This window comes from Pan paniscus, chromosome 1 (assembly GCF_029289425.2).
Source record: "Pan paniscus chromosome 1, NHGRI_mPanPan1-v2.0_pri, whole genome shotgun sequence".
In the NCBI taxonomy this organism is placed as follows: Eukaryota; Metazoa; Chordata; class Mammalia; order Primates; family Hominidae; genus Pan; species Pan paniscus.
Genome location: NC_073249.2, coordinates 55,289,597 through 55,295,904, shown reverse-complemented (window position 1 = coordinate 55,295,904; position 6,308 = coordinate 55,289,597). Strand labels below are relative to the sequence as shown.

Below are 6,308 nucleotides of genomic sequence, written 5' to 3'. Positions count from 1 at the left end.
AAGCCATCTTAGTGTTGTGAGTTCTTATTTCTTTGTGATTTTGATTTGCATTTTTTTGATGATCTCTGATGTTGAGTACCATTTTATATGCCTGTCAGACTTTTGTATGTCTTCTTTGGGAAAATATCTCTTCAGATCTTTTCCTCATTTTTAAATTAGGTCATTATTATTATATTTTGCTATTGAGTTTTGTGTGTGTATATAAATACACATACAACTTTCTTATATATTTTAGATATTAGGCTTTTATTGGATATATAATTTGCAAATATTTTCTCCCATTCCATAGGTTTCCTTTACTGATTGTTGTCTCCATTACTGTGTGGAAACTTTTTGTTTTGATGTAATCACAGATATTTTTGCTTTAGTTGCCTGTGCTTTTGGTGTTATACCCCCCAAAAAAATTCAAAGAACTTTTTACGTATGTTTTCTTTGGATTTTTACAGTTTCAGGTTTTATATTGAAGTCTAATCCACTATGCATTGATTTTTGTGTATGATATAATATAAGGGCCCGATTTTGTTACTTGGCATCTGAACATCCAGTTATCCCAATGGCATTTAACAAAGACACTGTTCTTTCACCATTGTGTATTCTTGGCACTTTTGTTGAATATTAGTTGAATGGATATATATATATATATATATATATATATATATGGGTTTGTTTCTGTGATCTTTATTGTGTTCTGTTGCTCCATGTGTCTTTTTTTATGCCAGTACCACACTGTTTTGATTACTATAGCTTTGTGACATTATTTGAAATCAGGTAATGTATGCCTTCAGCTTTGTTCTTGTTCTTAAGTTTCTTTGACTATTTGTGATCTTTTCTGGTTGCATATAAGTTTTAGGATTGTTTTCTGTTTCTGTGAAAAATGCTATTAGAATTTTGATAGGAATTGCATTGAATCTGTAAAATCTGTAGTACAGACATTTTAATAACATTAATTCTTTCAATCCAGAAGTATGTGATATCTTTACATTTGTTTGTGTCTCCTTTAATTTTTTTAATCAATGTTTTATAGTGTTCAGTATACACATCACTCACCTCCTTTGTTAAGTTTATTCCTAAATACTGACAATCCTGACTTAGAAGGGCTCAACTTACAATGTTCTTGACTTATACGATGGGTTTATCAAGATATAACCTTTTGTAGGTCTAGAGGAATCTGTATACATTCTTTTGTTTTTCATTATAGTAAATGGTATTATTTTCTTAATTTCTTTTTTAGGTATTTTGATGTCTCTTCCTCTGACATGTAAATGGCAGTTTCTGTGGTTGTTATTGTGTTTCTGTTTCTCTCATGGGTGTGCACTGTGGGTGTGTGTGTGTGTGCGTGTACAATATAACTTGTCATTTTAACTCACAGAAATCTGTGTCAAAACAAGCCACATCTGAGCTTAATGCAGAGATTTTCTTAAATCAAAACTGCCACATATTATACAAAAATCCACGACATTGAGCTTAATGTTCTCACTATAAGAAACTTTTTCTTTTTGTTTTTCTTTTTCTTCTTTGGAGATGAGTGTATTTTGAATGGGGAAAAGAGAATCAACCAAGTGGTGTTTGATGAGTTGAAGGGTGGATGACAGTAAGAATTATTATGTGCAAAAATTGTATTTTTCTTTATTTCTAGGCATGAGGTAAAATTGTACCTCCTAACTACTCCCCAGATGTAAGGTTTGGCTAAGTTGTTTATTTTGTCTAGTAAAATGCAATTGGAAGCTCCATCAGTTACTTCCAGTAGGACCTTCAGGTGTCAGTGCATTGGTGGCCATGGTCTTCCTTCCCTCCCTCTATGATTATTGACCATGTTTCTCGAAGGAGTTCTTTCAAGAGTCTGATTATCCAAAAGAGGACATCGTAAAAACATATAATTAGTTGAACTGTGCAGCAGTGAGATCCAGAAAACTTAAAAATAAATATTTTTTGTAAATGATGAAAATTCATATTTTTCTTTTTGCTTTTATTATTTTTTTAATTGACACATAATAATTGTACCTACTTTGTGGTACAGTGTGATATTTCAAAAATACATGGAACATTTCACAAATCTGTGTCATCCTTCTTCAAGGGCCCTGCTAATATTCTCTATATCATTCACATTTTTGTATATACCATCAAAGTAAGCACTCTTTACTGTTTTAAAGCCCTAAGATTTGGAGTTAATAATTAACACAGAAAAATATAACCCATCTTTACTGATATGTGAGCATACATTGTTTTATTGTGCTTTGCTTTATAGTACTTTGAAATCACTGCATTTTTTTAAAAAAGAAATTAAAATTTTGTGGCAACCCTGCCTGGAGGAAGACCATATGATCTATTTTTTTTTCAATAGCATGTGCTCACTTTGTGTCTTTCTGTCACATTTTGGCAATTCTGACAATATTTCAAATATTTTCATTAGTTTTATATTTGTTATGGTGATCTGTGACTGATCACAGATGTTGCTGTCATTTGTAATTGTGTTGGGGCAGTATGAACCATGCCCATGTAAGATGGTGAACTTAATTAATAATGTTGTATGCATACTAAATGCTCCGCCAATCAACCAGTTTCACATCACTCTCCCTCTTTGTGGGCTGCCATATTCCCTAAGACATGACAATATTTCAGTCAGGCCAATTAGTCCTACAATGGCCTCAATGTTTTCCAATAAGTCTCTCAATGTAAATAAAAAGCTAGAAGTGATGATTAACCATTGTGAGGAAGGTATGTTGAAAGCCAAGGCACGCTGAAAATGAGGCCTCGTCTCCAAAAATGTTAACCAAGCTGTGAATGCAAAGGAAAATTTCTTGAAGGAAACTAAAGTTGCTATTTCAATGAACAAAGGAATAGTAAAAGAATGAAATAGTCTTATTGATGATATGCAGAAAGTTTGAGTGGCCTAGGTAAAAGATCAAACAAGCCACAACATTCTCTTAAGCCAAAGCCTAATCCAGAGCAAAGCCCTAATGCTCTTCAATTCCATGAAGGTTGAGAGAGGTGACTAAGCTATAGAAGGAACACTGGAAGCTAGCAAAGTTGTTTCATGAGGTTTAAGGGGAGAAGCTGTATCCATATCATAAAAGTGCAAGGTGAAGCAGCAAGTCTTAATGCAGAAGCTTCAGCAAGTTATGCAGAAGATCTGGCTGTGATAATTTATGATGGTGGCTACAATAAACAACAGATTTGCAATGTAGAAAAAACAGCTTTATACTGGAAAAACCTACCTTCCATAATTTTTGTAACTGGAAAGGAGAAGTCAATGCCTGGTTTCAAAGCTTCAGAAAACAGGCTGACTCTCTTGTTAGGAGCTAATGTACTTGGTGACTTTAAGTGGAAGCCAATTCTCATTTATCATTTTGAAAATCCTAGAGCCCTTAGGAATCTACTCTGCCTGTGCTCTAGAAATGAGGCACAACAAAGCCTTGATGACAGTATATCTGTTTACAGCATGGTTTACTGAATATTTTAAACCCACTGTTGAGAGCTACTGCTCAGAAGAAAAGATACCTTTCAAAACATTACTGCTCATTGCCAAAGCACCGGGTCACCCAAGAATTCTTATGAAACAGTGTAAGCTGATTAATGTGTTTATACCCATTAACAAAGCATCCGTTCTTCAGCCCATGGATGAAGGAGTAATTTTACTTTCAACTCTTATTATTTAAAAAATACACTTCATAAGGCTATAGCTGTCACAGGCAATGATTCCTCTGATGGACTTGTGCAAAGTAAATTGAAACCTTCTCAAAAAGATTCACCATTCTAGATGTCACTAGGAACATTTGTGATTCATGGAAGGACGTCAAAATATCAATATTAACTGAAGTTTGAAAGAAGTTAATGCCAATTGTCATGGATTATTTTGAGGGCATTCAAGACATCATTGGAGGGAGTAACTGCAGACCAAGAGAGCCAGAATTAGAAGTGGAGACTAAAGAAGAAACTGGAGTGCTTGCAAACTAATTATAAATCTTGAACAAATGAAGAGTTGCTTCCTATAAATAAGCAAAACGGTGGTTTCTTGAGATGGAATCTACCCCTAGTGAGGATTTTGTGAACATTGTTGAAATGACAACAAAGTATTTGTATTATTAATACATAAAGGTAGTTGATAAAGGAGTGACAGAATTTGAAAAAATAGACTGCATTAGTGAAAGAAGTTCTACTGTAGGTAAAATGCTATCAAACAGCATTGCGTGCTACAGAGAAATCTTTAATGAAAGGAAGAGTCAATTGATGCAGCATACTTTGTTGTTGTCTTATTCTGAGAAATTGTCACAGCAAACCCTACCTTCAGAAACCCCCACACTTATCAGGAGGCAACTATCAATTTTGAGGCACTGCTCTCTACAAGCAAACAGTATAGGATTTGGCTGAAGACTCAGATAACCATTAGCATTTTTTAGCAATACCATATATTTTATTTTATTTTATTATTATTACACTTTAAGTTTTAGGGTACATGTGCACAATGTGCAGGTTAGTTACATATATATACGTGTGCCATGTTGGTGTGCTGCACCCATTAACTCGTCATTTAACATTAGGTATATCTCCTAATGCTATCCCTCCCTCCTCCCCCCACCCCACAACAGTCCCCAGAGTGTGATGTTCCCCCTCCTGTGTCCATGTGTTCTCATTGTTCAATTCCCACCTATGAGTGAGAACATGCGGTGTTTGGTTTTTTGTCCTTGCGATAGTTTACTGAGAATGATGATTTCCAGTTGCATCCATGTCCCTACAAAGGAGATGAACTCATCATTTTTTATGGCTCCATAGTATTCCATGGTGTATATGTGCCACATTTTCTTAATCCAGTCTATCATTGTTGGACATTTGGGTTGGTTCCAAGTCTTTGCTATTGTGAATAGTGCCGCAATAAACATACGTGTGCATGTGTCTTTATAGCAGCATGATTTATAGTCCTTTGGGTATATACCCAGTAATGGGATGGCTGGGACAAATGGTAGCAATACCATATTTTTAAATTAAAGTATTTTCACTGTTGATTTGTAGTTGTGTTGGGAAACTATGAACAATGCCCATATAAGATGGTGAACTTAACTCATATTGTTGTATGCATACTGAATGCTGTTAAACACTTAGCAGACTGTGTAGCATAAACCTAACTTTGATATGAACGTGGAAACCAAAAAAAAAAAAGAAATTAGATGAACGTCTTTATTGAATATTTGAATATTTACTTTATTTGAATATTTGCTTTATTGTGCTGGTCTGGAACCATGTGGAACAATGTGTCTGAGGTATGCCTATAACTATCTTTTTTGGTTGATACTCAATTTTTCCTAAAATTAAAAATTTCTGAAGTATTGGAATATATTGTGATGCTATTCATTTAAGGTGGAGATTTTTTAAATAAACATATTAGTTATATGAATGCAAACAAATACACAATTGCATGTGTGTGCACACACACAACACACCCCATAATGTTGAAATACACACCCAAATGGGTAAAAAACTGCATCTGTATATTTTTAAAATGTATATTTTAAAAATAAACATTTCTATTATTAGATATCTTAGAATATGTTTATATTTAAACTTAAGTTTGATATTTTTTAACAAGTTTTCTCCAAAAGTATTGGGCAATTTATAAAGAAACTGGGCAATTTATAAAGAAAAAGAATTTATTTCTTACAGTTACAGAGGCTGAGATGTCCAAGGTTGAGGGACACCAACTGGTGAGGGCCTTCTTGCTGGTGAGGACTCTTTGCAGAGTCCCCCATTGGCAAAGGGCATTACATCATGAGGGGGCTGAGTGTGCTAGCTCAGGTCTCTCTTCCTCTTCTTTTTTTTATTTTTATTTTTTATTATACTTTAAGTTTTAGGGTACATGTGCACAACGTGCAGTTTTGTTACATATGCATACATGTGTCATGTTGGTGTGCCGCACCCGTTAACTCCTCATTTATATTAGGTATATCCCCTAATGTTATCCCTCCCCCCTCCCCCCGCCACACAGCATGCCCCAGGGTGTGATGTTCCCCCTCCTGTGTCCATATGTTCTCATTGTTCGATTCCCACCTATGAGTGAGAACACGCAGTGTTTGGTTTTTTGTCTTTGTGATAGTTTGCTGAGAATGATGGTTTCCAGTTTCATCCATGTCCCTACAAAGGACATGAACTCATCATTTTTTATGGCTGCATAGTATTCCATGGTGTATGTGTGCCACATTTTCTTAATCCAGTCTATCATTGTTGCACATTTGGGTTGGTCCCAATGACCATCATTTTGTATACAACTTAAGAAGTGTTACTAGCTGACATGAGAGCATCTTAGCACTATACAGAAG

General features: G+C 34.8%; 1 pseudogene; it reads right to left on the bottom strand.

Moving 5' to 3' along the window:
- Positions 1–2,030: 2,030 nt before the first annotated feature.
- LOC112438356 (U6 spliceosomal RNA) lies at positions 2,031–2,131 on the bottom strand (annotated as a pseudogene).
- Between the last annotated feature and the right edge of the window lie 4,177 nt (positions 2,132–6,308).